Raw genomic sequence first — 14,090 nt, 5'->3', positions numbered from 1 at the left:
CATGAAGGTTGAGCGCATTAGAGCCTGTACAGCCCTTAGCACAGTGCCCGGCCTGTAGAAAGCGCTTTCAGTTCAGTTCAGTCGCTCAGTCATGTCTGACTCTTCGCAACCCCAAGAATCGCAGCACGCCAGGCCTCCCTGTCCATCACCAACTCCCGGAGTTCACTGAGACTCACGTCCATCGAGTCAGTGATGCCATCCAGCCATCTCATCCTCTGTCATCCCCTTCTCCTCCTGCCCCCAATCCCTCCCAGAATCAGGGTCTTTTCCAATGAGTCAACTCTTCACATCAGGTGGCCAAAGTACTGGAGTTTCAGCTTCAGCATCATTCCCTCCAAAGAAATCCCAGGGCTGATCTCCTTCAGAATGGACTGGTTGGATCTCCTTGCAGTCCAAGGGACTCTCAAGAGTCTTCTCCAACACCACACTTCAAAAGCATCAATTCTTTGGCACTCAGCCTTCTTCACAGTCCAACTCTCACATCCATACATGACCACAAGAAAAACCATAGCCTTGACTAGACGAACCTTTGTTGGCAAAGCGATGTCTCTGCTTTTCAATATGCTATCTAGGTTGGTGATAACTTTCCTTCCAAGGAGTAAGCGTCTTTTAATTTCATGGCTGCAGTCACCATCTGCAGTGATTTTGGAGCCCAGAAAAATAAAGTCTGACACTGTTTCCACTGTTTCCCCATCTATTTCCCATGAAGTGATGGGACCGGATGCCATGATCTTCGTTTTCTGAATGTTGAGCTGTAAGCCAACATTTTCACTGTCTTCTTTCACTTTCATCAAGAGGCTCTTTAGTTCCTCTTCGCTTTCTGCCATAAGGGTGGTGTCATCTGCATATCTGAGGTTATTGATATTTCTCCCGGCAATCTTGATTCCAGCTTGTGCTTCTTCTAGTCCAGCGTTTCTCATGATGTACTCTGCATATAAGTTAAATAAGCAGGGTGATAATATACAGCCTTGACGTACTCCTTTTCCTATTTGGAATCAGTCTGTTGTTCTATGTCCAGTTCTAACTGTTGCTTCCTGACCTGCATATAGATTTCTCAAGAGGCAGGTCAGGTGGTCTGGTATTCCCATCTCTTTCAGAATTTTCCACAGTTTATTGTGATCCACACAGTCAAAGGCTTTGGCATAGTCAATAAAGCAGAAATAGATGTTTTTCTGGAACTCTCTTGCTTTTTCGATGATCCAGCGGATGTTGGCAATTTGATCTCTGGTTCCTCTGCCTTTTCTAAAACCAGCTTGAACATCAGGAAGTTCACGGTTCACGTATTGCTGAAGCCTGGCTTGGAGAATTTTGAGCATTACTTTACTAGCATGTGAGATGAGTGCAATTGTGCGGTAGTTTGAGCATTCTTTGGCATTGCCTTTCTTAACTGTTACAGGCATTAGCTTTCAGCAGGATTTCCAGCCTGCCTCCCGATAGATGTAGCAGAAAGAGCACTGGCTGCGGAGCCACCTGGCCTTGGGTTCCAGTGTGCCTCTCGGGGCAGCTGTGTGGCCTTGGGTGAGTCACTTCACCTCTGATCCCCATTCTCACTTGTAAGTTGGGACCAATAGCATGCCTGCCTCATAGGATTATAGTGACCTCAAAGGAGAGAGCGTAAGACTAGCACAGCGTCCGCTGCACTGCGGCACTTAAGAAAAAAATCCACCTGTGACAGAGAGCGTCCCCTCCCCTTCCGTCACCTGCTCCCCTCCCCCTGCTTGCAGCAGAATTCTGTGCCTGGGCTTCTGTCTTATCCTGCCAGACACTTCAGTTCAGTTCAGTCGCTCAGTCATGTCTGACTCTCTGAGACCCCATGGACTGCAGCACACCAGGCCTCCCTGTCCATCACCCACCCCCGGAGCTTGCTCAAACTCATGCCCATCGAGTCGGTGATGCCATCCAACCATCTCATCCTCTGTCGTCCCCTTCTCCTCCCGCCTCCCATCTTTCCAAGCATCAGGGTCTTTTCAAAGACCCCTGTGGTGGGGGTGCTGTTCTGGCAGGAGCTGCCAGGGCTCCCCCACTCCCTTACCCCAGCTCAGATCTGTGCCCTTTCCCGCCCAGTTCCCAGGACCCCTTAATACCCGAGGAGCCATTAAATATTTAAATCCGGGCTGTGTGGCAGCCAGGTTGCCCCAGCAACAGTCCTGCATATTTTGGGATGGATTACCAAGTCTTTCAAAGGGTCTCCTGCTGCTCTGGCCCGAAGGGGGATGAAATGTGGGAAGAGAGAACTGTCAGAGGGAGGGCGGGCTGGGGGCTCTGGAGCCCCACTGAGACTTACAGAGACCGTCATCGTGGGAATCAGCCAGAGGACTGGAGGGTCAGAGACAGGGCAGGATTCTCCCTGGTTTTCCAGAGTCTGGACTTGAATCCAGGCCTCACGCCTGCCAGCGTGTTCTCTTTACTTGTTTCCACCTTGTGGGTGTGTTGTCTGGATTGGGGTCTGCACCCCAGTTCCGCCCTCTCCAGCTAGACCACCGTGGGAAGCTTACCTTCTCCGGGTCTCCATGTACTCCTGGGGATAATTCACTCATTTCAGAAGATGTTGGAACATTGTTCAGCACGGCTTCTGCCCACGTGAAGCAGGAGCAGTTATTATACTGATGATATTCCATCCCGGGGCTTCCCTGGTGGCTCAGCGGTAAAGAGTCTGCCTGCCAACGCAGGAGAAGCAGGTTCAATCCCTGGGTTGGGAAGATCCCCTGGAGGAGGAAATGGCAACCCACTCCAGTATTCTTACCTGGGAAATCTTATGGACAGAGGAGCCTGGCAAGGTACGGTCCATGGAGTCGCAAAGAATTGGATACGACTTAGCAACTGAACATCAACCACCCCTGTTTGTGCTAAGGGGACTCCGAGAAAGTGGGAGACACAGCCCCGGCCACCAAAGGGTCATACCTGATGGGAAGGTCTGCCAGCGATGGTAAATTCTGAGGACGTGTCCAGTGCTCCCTGTCCCCTCCAATCCCAGTGTGAGTCTACCTGGGAGTTGCCTGGGATGGGTTTTGAGACCGGGCCCCCAGCATACGGCAGGGAGCACCCAGGCTGGGAGCCTGGGCTGTGCTGTCCAGCCGTGACTCTGCTGTGTCCCCTTGCTCTCTGGATGCCAGTCTCCTCGGCTGTGGGATGAGGGTGACTCTGAGTCACTTTCCAGGGCAGCCCCCTTTCCAGCTGGCATGGAGGCACCAGCCACCCATAAAATGGCCCATTCCCCACCCCACCTCATCCCGTGATGCCCCTTTAGGAAAGTGAGCCCGAGAGGATGAGGCCAGCCCTGCAAGTTCCTTGTGACCTCCACATGGCCTCTGCTCTCTAGTCTTCAAAGCGCCTCCTTTCCTGTATTTTCTCCCCTCTTAAACCCCACTGCTGCCTCCCATCTCAGCCCCAGGCTGTCTCCAAAGGCAGGAAGATTTCCAGAGAATTAACATCTCCACTCCAGACGCTCCAGACACGTGCTGGCTCGTCCCAGTCAGAGGCCAGTGGTGCGGAATCATTGTCCGCTTCTCCGTGAAGGGGAGGGGGCAAGTAGGAGGCCCAGAGGAGGCCAGGAGCCACGTGCTGGATGCTGGGTTATGTCGGGGAACCTGGGCTGCGGCTGCCCACGGTGATGGAGGAGGGATGCTGGGCACCGAACGGCAGCCCCCCGCCTCTGCCCTGCCCCTGCAGCCCCACCTGCTCCTGCTGTAAACTCGCTGCCCCTCTGCTGGGGGCAGGGGCTGAGGGGAGAGGGCATCCTCTGTCTGGGGGGGAGAGGGGGAGGGGCGCGGGGGGGATGGAGATCAGCAGTAACAAACTGGATTAATGAGCTACAGACAGGGAGGGCGTCACTGCCAGGGATGATCTATGTCTAAGACGGCCATTGGCTGGTTGCACCGATACCCTTCTAGATTTGGGGAGCATGATTTTCAGCCGGCCTGGGGCCCCAGCCTCCCAGATAGAGCTGAGGGGGGAGGAGGGACTCTCACCTTGAGGTCTTTGAACCTGACAGTGTAGACGCCCCCAGGATGGATCCAAAGGAAAGGCCTAGGGGTAGGCCCTCCTGGAAAACGCAGAATCCAAATCTCAGGGCTGGAGCCTGGAAGTTCGAGGGCTTATTAACAAATTCCCCAGGGGCTTCTCAGACAGGCTGGCTCCCTGGCCGCCCCTTCCACCCCAGCTGGCTGGGTCTGCTCCCAGCGGGAAGGCGGCCACATTCAGCTACGGTCAGTTTAGGATTCTGATTCTTCCATCCCACCCCCCCGCCTCTGCCCTGCCCCTGTGGTCCCACCTGCTCCTGCTGTAAACTCGCTGCCCCTCTGCTGGCGGCAGGGGCTGAGGGGAGAGGGCAGCCTCTGTCTGGGGGGGATAGAGATCAGAAGTAACAAACTGGATTAATGAGCTACAGACCGGGAGGGCATCACCGTCAGGGATGATCTACGTCTAAGGCAGGACTTCCCGTCCCAGGGTCCACAGATCACATGGAACTCGAGAAACTGGCGAGCTTGGGGGAACATTATCTCTTTACTTTCACTAACATTTACCTGACATTGAGCATATCCTCTTACTATTGTTGTTGTCGTTCAGTTGCTCAGTCGTGTCCAACTCTTCTCGACCCCGTGGACTGCAGCACACCAGGCTTCCCTGTCCTTCACCATCTCCCGGAGTTTGCTCAAACTCAGGTCCATTGAGTCAGTGACACCATCGGACCATCTCGTCCTCTGTGAGCTCAGGCAACAAGCAGTAGTATTATTAGCTGTACTCGTAATATTGCCATCAATAGGTGGAAGCAGATATTTTCACATCGCCCCTGAACTGTTGCAGATCTTTTGAAATTACAATACCTGTCAAACTTATCACTAGGTCTTGGATTTAATGAGTTAATAAAGAAGTATTTGCATATTACAAACATTTTGAAAATATTTTGATAACATTATTTAATATAATTGGCTTAATTCCATGTATCTTATTTTATGCAGGGGTGGAGGGAAAGAGCTTAACTTTAGGATCAGGCCAGGGGAATCCCTAAGGCAGGCTGCTCACTGTCCCTGAGCCCAGTTCAATCACAGGTCAGTGGGGGAGCAGACCCACCGCCTAGGACTCTTGTGAGGATCTGCATGCTGTTAGTTCAAGGCCAGATATACAGTAAGAGTTAACTAGATGCAGGCTCTGGGTAGCACAAAGCTTAATACAAGCTTCCAGGAGGTGCCCTGGAGAATACGGGGACTCAAGGAGGGGAAGTAGAGGTGTTACCAGAAGCCACACGTGAGCCAGGCCGGGCAGGGAGAACCCACATGGGGAAGATCGTTGCCAGAGTCTGGGGACACAGTGACACTTCCCAGCACCTCGTCCCACAGGGCTGTGGGTTACTCCAAAGACCTGTAGTGCTCACTAAACGGAGAATGAATGAGAGACAGTCTACATGAATGAAATGCTACCACAAGAATAATGTTTGTCTGGGAGGGAGTTTGTTCTTTGCCCATCCCGCAGGCCCTGGGGTAGATGCTCTCTGAATTCCACGGAAGCAGCCAGGCTGCCTACCCGCCTTTGGTGGAGGGTGCAGAGCCTTCCCAGAGGCCTTTGCACGGAGTTGTCCCAAGTGCAAAGACAAGAAGATGGAGCCATGGCCCCGTCCCAGGAACTGTCAGAGATGAGCGCCTTCTGTGGTTCTGAGTCCAGGTCAGGTCCGAGGGGCAGGAGACAAGGATTGTAGCAAGGGCCACTCTGGGGACCGACCGCCCAGAGTCCCCGGGCCACGCCTCTGAAGGATGACCAGGGCAGAAGGATGGGGATCCTGCTTTGTTGCCCCAGAAATTTCCCCAACCTCAGGCCAGGGGTTTCATCTCTGCAGGCCTCAGTTTCCTCTTCTATAAAGCAGGAGTGCCTATCTCCCGGGTGATTGAGAAATAGTGTGTGTAAAATGCTCTCCGAAGTCAAAATAAATTAAGATGTTAGTCTCAGGAGGCTGCCTTGAATGATGGAAAGAGTGTGTGTGCTGCTAAGTCTCTTTAGCGGTGTCTGACTCTTTGCGACCCCATGGACTGCAGCCTGCCAGGCTCCTCTGTCCATGGGATTCTCCAGGCAAGAACACTAGAGTGGGTAGCCATTTCTTTCTCCAGGGGATCTTCCCAACCCAGGGATCAAACCCACATCTCTTAAATTTCTTGCATCAGCAGGTGGCTTCTTTACCACTAGCCCCATGTGGGCAGAGCAGGGGGCTTAAAATCAGGAGTTCCTAGTTCTTGCCCTGCTGTGTGACTGTGGACCAGACCCTGCCCCTCTCTGGGCCTCAACATGCCCCAGGTGTGAAAAGAGAGAATTGGAGTCACTAAGTCTTCCTTCTCTGAAGATCCTCCGAAGGCAGAGCAGAGGGCTCGTGGCAGGAACACAGAGTGCCCAGAGCTGGTTCAGCTCCCAGATCAGAGACTGTGCTCTCCAAGACGCTGCAGCCACTCTGCTTCCTCGACATTCAAGAGTCAGTGAGTGCAGGGCCGGGGAAGGCTGTCACTCAGGATCTGATACATCCACCACAGGCTCTGCCTTCAGGAGCCTAATTAGATGTTACCCCCCATCAGCTGTGTCCATGTCCCCATGTCTGTGCCATTCACCAAGTACGCCAGGATCTGGGGCCAATTGCTTATGAGACCGTCTGTCTAGAGATGAAGCACAGCAAACACCACCAGAAAGCAAATAAATTCCTCCCACTTCGGCTTGGAACCTGATGACAAGCATCATCGTTATTCCAGCAAGTCTCAGCCCCAAGTCATTACTTTTTTTTTTTCTTTTTTGGCCAGACCGCTCAGCACATGGGCTCTCGTTCTGTAACCAGGGATCAAACCCGTGGCCGGAAGGGTGGAGTCTTAACCATTGGACTGCCAGGGAAATACTGCCTTGCTTTTTTTTTTTTCCCCTAAGCCTGAGTCCCAGGTCCTGAAGAAGGAACACAGGGGTCCTAGAGTCGGGCAGACTTGAGTCAGTTCTGGCTCTAAGGGTTTTCAAGCCCCTTGGGGCCTTAGTTTCCTCTTCTGTAAAAGGGAACAATGGCAATTCATCTAATTTGCAGATCTCTTTGGAGGATCAAGTAAGGTCACTCATAGGTAAATGCCCAGGCTGCAATGCCCAGCAGCATCACTGAGGCTCAAAAATGTTGGTCCCTGCCAACAAAAACGTGTGTGCTCCCCACACACAGGGCCCCCAGGCTTCCAGGCTGCCCTGTCGCACCTCCTGTCACCCCTAAGGCAGTCAGTCAATGCTAGTTTCCCTTCCTGCCCGGCATGCTCGTGGTCCCTGTGGCTGTTAACAGTTCTGAGTAGCAGGTTATTAATTCTCAGGAGACTCGAGTCCTTGCAGGAGGGAAGCTGCTGGCCTCTGTGTCTTGGACCCAGCCCAGTGCTGGCATAAACACACAGGAAGGAAGGAACGCTAAAGTGCTTTTACCGACACTATCTCTTTGAATCCACGCACTGAGCCTGGGAGTTAGGTGTGAGAATGCCCGTCTCAAAGGTGAAGCCATCCATGGAGGCTCAGGTGATGAGGAGGCTGGCCCAGGCCCCCCAGCTTGCTGGAGGCAAGGGCACTGGTTGAGACCCAGGTGAGGCTGTTCCCCTGGGACTCCCAGAGGCTCCGCCCTGCACCACAGGCCCTCACCTGGCAGGAGTGAAAACAAGACGTTTCTTGGCTCCCACCAGCCCAAAGCAGACCTACCTTTGCTTCCTCCGATGGGGGTTTTGCCCTGTCTGTCCACGTGCTTTCTTTTCCCTCTCTCCAGAAAGCACGCCCGGGGGGGGTAGAGGCAGTGAAAATAAAAGGAGTGATTTATGAACTGAGCTGTTCTTCTTCATCAAAGAACCGCTCCTGGGCCTGCTCCGCGCAGATGGAACTGAGTGGCCGTCTCGGGGCAGTGGGAGAGGGAAGATGAATACAGCTGTCTGGCCCAGGCTGGCGCCTGCAGAGGAGAACACAGCAGCGCTGCCTGACCTCGCCCGCGTCTGCCCCTCTCTGGGCCTCGGGGCTCCCATCTGTCACGGGATGGCAGGACGGGGTCATCCCCCAGAGGCCTGCAGCTGGCACGGGGGAGGATGCTAGCCGATCCCTGGGACGCGCTCGCCTGGTTGCCTGACTCTGGGCTGACAGCACTGGGCCAGAAACTTTAGAGACTGAGGCATCGCACTCCTTCTTGCTGGCAAGCCAAGTCCATGGACCTTATCGGAAGCTCTGGTTTGGAGTCTAGCAGACTTAGGCTTGACTCATAGCCAAGTCTTACTAAACGTGATTAAAATTCCAGGCCAGTTAATTATATCCTCTGAGCCTCAGTTTCCTCATCTGTAAAATGGGTTAACAATGATACCCACCTCCTATATGAAGACTGAATAAAAGAATGTGGGAGAAATGCTTAGCAGAGTCTGATACATGGTAAATGCTTAATACTACCAGTTATTATGAGGTTCAGTTATCACAAAATTGGAGCAACAAATTTGACTTTGGGGCCACTAAAAGGAAAGATATATATATATATATATCCCTCCTGACCAAGCCAGATGTCCACGGTCTGCCCCACACCCACCCCCATGGATAACTGGCGAACATGGTCTGGGCATCCACCTAGTTCCAATATATGAGGATGCTGATAATACTATCTCCTCCTGGGAGCAGTGCTTTGCAGTTCTCCAAGTGTTTTCACGTCATATCGCTTCATTTTCGTGTGCCTCACAGCACAAATTCTTACAACCCCCTCCGGCTTCAAAGTTGAGAATCATAGTTTTCAGAGGAGAACCCAGCATCTCAGGGAGGGCAGTACCTTTCCGAAGGCCTCCAGGGAGCTGGCCGAGGCAGGGGCCGTCCCAGGCTATGCAGAGGCAGCGGTGACGGCTGAGCGGGGCGGGCCTCTCCCAGGCCATCCTTTCCCCTTAGAGCAGATCTCCGCTGTGTCAGAAAACAGCTGGGGAGGGGGCATCCTGGCAAAAAGGAGGGCAGGAGATGTCAGAGATGCATGCGGAGTTCAACACCTCCTCCCTGCCCCTGGGGTGGGGGGTGCCTTCTGCATCACCCAGGCCTTCATCCCAGCCTCAGTGTCCAGAGGAAGGTGGGTCACATCACACCCAGGACAACCACCAGCCTGAGATGCTGGGCAGAAAACGGTGATATTGGCACACAGGCTGGGATGGGGCAGGGGAAGGACAGGGATAAGAGAAAACTATGATCCCCACCTGCTTCCCGGAGCCCTGAGGTCAGGCGTGGGATGCAACCCCTGAACTAGACTTTAGAGCTCCCCTTCTTAAGGCTGCAGAAACCTGAGTTTTAAGGGGAACTGAAATTGGCTTCATCTTGCCCAGTAAGCCACCCTGGGACAGAGTTCCAGCCCAAACGTCCTTGGCCCCTGCCTAGACCCGGGGGTTTCTCACCGCAGATGCCCACCTGGGTAGCAGGCTCCTGCCTGGTAGTGACAATGTCCTCCCTTCCCCACACCCCCAGGGCCAATTTCAGGGGACCCCTCACTGCTCAGATGGGGCTGGGCTTCTGGCCTCTTCCCCACTCCTGCCCCTAACATAGCTTTTCTAACATCTTGCCTGGAGTTTCTAGGAGAAAGAGCCTAGAAATCTCAGGCAGATACTCAGCTTTGCCACTTAAATTTCTAAGGCTCAACTTCCTTCTATAAAATGGGGCAATAGTCCACCTTCCAAGGCCATCATGAGGACTCACCATAATCACATGGGTGGATGTACAGCCCTGTCCACGAAGGCTAGTTTTGATTCTGATTCCTGGATGTGGATCCCTGGTCCGTAACTTACTAGCTGTGTGATGCTGGACAAGTCGCTTCCTTCTCCAGGTCTCAGTTTCCATTGTAAAATGAGGGTGATGGTAAGATATCTACTTCCTAGGCTTGTTCTTGGCCATCTAATGCGCTCGTGCATGTAACCGTGTAGCCCAAAGCCATACAGCAGATACCAAGGAAGGTGGCTGAAGAACTTTCCACACGTTTATGTTTAGGGCAGAGTACCAGCTCCCAGGGCCTCCGAGAGCTCCAAGAGGGAGGCCCCTTTTCCTGCCTTCCTTCCCATCTGCCCATCCCCACCTCTACGCTCTCTCTCAACCTACTCCCCTGCACCATCCCCTTCCCAACTAAAGGCTCCCCAACTGCCCCCAGTGGAGTTACCCCGGGGGAGTTTGTCCTCCTTCCTGTGGTCCCCAGCCCTATTGTCAGCCCTTCCCTTGCCCCCTCCAATCTCCTACCCCGACCACCACCCAAGTGTGAGTTCATGCTTATTTGCATCTCTATTCCCTAACACAGCACCCAGCACAGAGTAGATGGGTGGATGGATGGAGGGAGGGAAAAATGGAAGGAGAGAGGAAGGGATGTGTTGTGTTGGCCAAAAAGTTCATCCAGGTTTTTCCATAACATCTTATGGCCAACCTAGTATATGGATGGATGGATGGATGGATGGACAGAGAGGAATCTTTTGTCCACAGCCCAACCCCCGCCACCACTGATGAGACTGGAAAGGAATCTGAACTGGTACCCGAAGCCCAGAAATCCCCGCTTCCTGCCCATGGGGATGCCCGTGCAGCCCAAGCACCCCAGGCCTTGATTTTCCCTGGCAGTGTCCTCCAGCCCAGTGTTTGAGCAAGAGCAGCTGTGGAATTCCCCACACGTGTGATCGGCCAGGCATCTCCGTATGGGCCCCCGTGACTGCTGAAACCACACCCTCATTTCCACTGCTGGGAGCTGGCAAGCTAAAGGAGCCTTCTGGCAAATCCTTAGGCAAAGCTAAGGAACCCTTTCCAGCATCAAATTTCTCTCCCCCTGGGAGTCAGGGTTTCTGGGGAGGGTGTTTGATTTACAGGGCCCGGCTGGCTCTCTCTCTCTCTGCTGGGGCATCACTGCAGACGCCCAGGGAGCAGCCAGGTGGCATCCCAGGGTATGGGCCCCCCGCCCTCCTCCCGTTCATCTGCCGCATGCAGCAGTGTGTCAGCAGGGATGAAGCCTATGCTAGAAACCGCGAGTCTCTTGGAGATGAGGTTCCCCTTGCAGCCCCAACGAGGGCACCCGGCAGCTGCCATGCGGGCAGAAGGCGGGCGCAGTGTGCGGGCCTCCCCAGCTGCAGGGCCCCAGGTGCCGAGAGCTTTTCATCAGCACTAATGGGCCCAGATCAGCAAGGCACTTGCCCTGAATGTGTGTGTCCGAAGGGCGGGCAGGTGTTCATGTGCAGCTTCTCGAAAGTGGATGCTCCTTATTTCTAGAGTAATTGAGTATTTTCTCTTATAGGACAAGCTGGACCAATAAGGGAGACTGACCAGGAGACGCTGTCCTGCTGACGTCGGAAGAACTGTCCAGGTGACGAGTCAGTAACTGCTCCCCGTGCCCTCTCCCTGCACCTGCTGTATCCCTGACTCCACCCCGTCTCCCCATAAGCTGTCAGTCTGCCCTTTCCTGGACCTCTTCCTGCCGTCTCTCGTTCCCCATACCTCACCTTGTCTTTCTCCATCTTCCCCTCTCTTCCTGGCTTTGCCGATCTCTCTGATTTACTGAGTCTCTATTGTTCTTTCTGTCTGTTTTCTCTTTCCCCACTCTCCATTCATTCCTTCATCCAGAGAAATTGAGGACTTACACGTGCCAGACACTGCTCTGGACGCTGGGAACACTCTAATATGGGCAGGTGTGTGCCACCAAAAGAAATAAGTAAAATGGAGAATAGCCACAGGCACTGGCCTAGGCTTTAAGAAACGGGTCTCCAGGCCCAGACCCCTCACTAATTGGTTTTGTAACTTGGCTACACCTCCTTTCCCTTTTGCAGTCTGTTTTCCCATTTCCACGGTGACGTAAGTTATGCAAGGGCTGGACTCTAAACCAGTTATTACACAGACAGAAGTGTCACATTATAGTTCTACGTTTGGCTTTGTCATACATGAAACAGCCAGTTGCATGAGCCGGGAAGCCTCAGTGTCCCGGAGCAGGGGACGCTGTGACAGGCACAAGAGCCTTGAGACTATGAGACCCATGGCAGCAAGTCCACAGCTCCCACTCAGGCTCACCCAGGAGCAGGCACCCTCGTGGAAGGGCAGCCAGGTCCACAGCACCTCAACTGCCTTCCCAGCACCTGTGAGATTTGAGTTCATGAATGGTGCAGTGGTAAAGAATCCGCCTACCAATGCAGGAGACCAATGCAGGAGATGGGAGTAGGAAATGGCAACCCTCCCAGGGACAGAGAAGCCTGGTGGCAAAGGGTCAGACATGACTGAGCGAATAAGCACACAGTGCAGGAGACGTGAGAGATGCAGGCTCGAACCCTGGGTCAGGAAGTTCCCCTGGAGAAGGCAATAGCAACCCACACCAGAATTCTTGCCTGGAAAATTCCATGGACAGAGGAGCCTGGTGGGCTACAGTCCATGGGGTCGCGAAGAGTTGGACACGACCGAATAACTGATCACGCACGCACAAGGTCAAGTTTGCCTCTGATACCGACTCTTGCATTTCATGTTTCTGGGCCCCAAGTTTTAAAGGACTTTTTTGGCCAAACAGCACTGCCTTTACCAAGTCATCATTTACCAAGTATGTTTCTTCTTAACTGTGGCCTCCTATGTACCTGGTACATAGGACTTCTGAACAACCCGAGAAATAGGGTTCCCAGCCTGGGTGGTTGAATTGCTCCAAAACCAAAGACACTTGCCCCATGAGTTAGCTGGTGCTGAGGGGATGATTTCTGAGATGTTACCTAAAATCCTGAAAATGGCTCTAGGAGATTGCTAGCCTAGAGGAACCCAGTGTGAGAACCACAAGAGACACGGGTTCAATCCCTGGGTCAGGAAGATTGCCTGGCATATAAAATGACCACCCGCTGCAGTATTTTTGCCTGGGAAATCTCATGGACAGAGGAGCCTGACAGGCCAAAGTCCATGGGGTCGCAAAAGAGTTGGACATGACTGAGTACTTGGGCAGAGGAGGTGTGAAGACAGGCCTGAATTTGGGAGAAAAATGGATGAATGTGGCAAGGGGATTAGCATTCACTGAAAACTAGGATTAAGAGCTGTGGTTCCAGGGACTTTCCTGGTCATCCAGTAACTGGGACTTCATGTTCCCAATGCAGGGGGCCCAGGTTCAATCCCCGGTCAGGGAACTAGATTCCACACACCACAGCTGAGAGTCTGCATGCAGAGACTAAAAGATACCACGTGCTGCAACTAGAACCTGGCACAGCCAAATAAATAAAAATTAACTGTAATTAAAAAAAAAAAAAGAGTTGTGGTTCTAGATTAAGACAGACCTGGTTCAAACCCTGGCTCAGGCATGTCCATGCTGTGCGACCTTAGACAAGTGACTCCTCCGAGGCTTAATTCCCTCACCTGAAGCAAGGGCAATGACATTGCCTACCTCCAGGAGCTTTAGGAAGACTAAATGAGGCTGTGCATGTTCCTTGGCACACAGTAAGACTCCAGGGGAGCTGGATGTTGCTCACTGCGCTGTTACCGTCTACCTGCACCGAGCTCTGTGCTCTGTATTTTCCATGCATTATGCTGCTACTGCTAAGTCGCTTCAGTCGTGTCCGACTCTGTGCGACCCCATAGACAGCAGCCCACCAGGCTTCCCCGTCCCTGGGATTCTCCAGGCAAGAACACTGGAGTGGGTTGCCATTTCCTTCTCCAATGCATGAAAGTGAAAAGTGAAAGTGAAGTCGCTTAGTCGTGTCCGACTCTAGCGACCCCATGGACTGCAGCCTACCAGGCTCCTCTGTCCATGGGATTTTCTAGGCAAAAGTACTGGAGTGGGGCCATGCATTATGAGGAAGGCATTATTTTATACTAATTTTAAAGCCAAGGAAACGCAGACGCACGCAGTACAAGAACTTGCTTGAGGCCACCAGCTGGGCCTGGCCAAGCTGGGACATGGTCCTCCATCAGGCTCCCAAGCCCTCTGTCCACTCGGTTCCCTGCCCTGGAGCTGGGCCCAGGCCCCCCCACCCCCTGCCTCCATCCACCCTCCATCTCACATCATCTCTCCCTCTCCCTTCTTCACCTTGGTCAGAGGCTCTTCCCAGGAGACACGTCTTCTTTTATTGCATTCGTCTGGGAGCCCAGCACTCCACAAGCTGCCCATTAGATGTAATCTCTAATGAACA

The 14,090-nt window shown here is 53.2% G+C and overlaps 1 protein-coding gene across 5 annotated transcripts in view; it reads left to right on the top strand.

Annotated features, from left to right (window-relative positions):
- The window catches only part of TSPAN18 (tetraspanin 18), a 211,407-nt gene that overhangs the window by 168,011 nt on the left and 29,306 nt on the right, over positions 1 to 14,090 (top strand). For 3 of the 5 annotated variants that reach the window (XM_025266177.3, XM_025266176.3, XM_025266179.3), the window contains one exon: positions 11,243 to 11,311. The gene's annotated coding sequence lies outside the window, so the exon portion shown is untranslated. Of the gene's footprint in view, positions 1 to 11,242; positions 11,319 to 14,090 lie in introns of all 5 variants that reach the window. The other 2 variants (XM_025266181.3, XM_025266180.3) reach the window with 1 other exon arrangement.

This window comes from Bubalus bubalis, chromosome 16 (genome assembly GCF_019923935.1).
Source record: "Bubalus bubalis isolate 160015118507 breed Murrah chromosome 16, NDDB_SH_1, whole genome shotgun sequence".
NCBI classification, from domain to species: Eukaryota; Metazoa; Chordata; class Mammalia; order Artiodactyla; family Bovidae; genus Bubalus; species Bubalus bubalis.
This window is presented reverse-complemented; position numbering and strand designations above follow the sequence as displayed.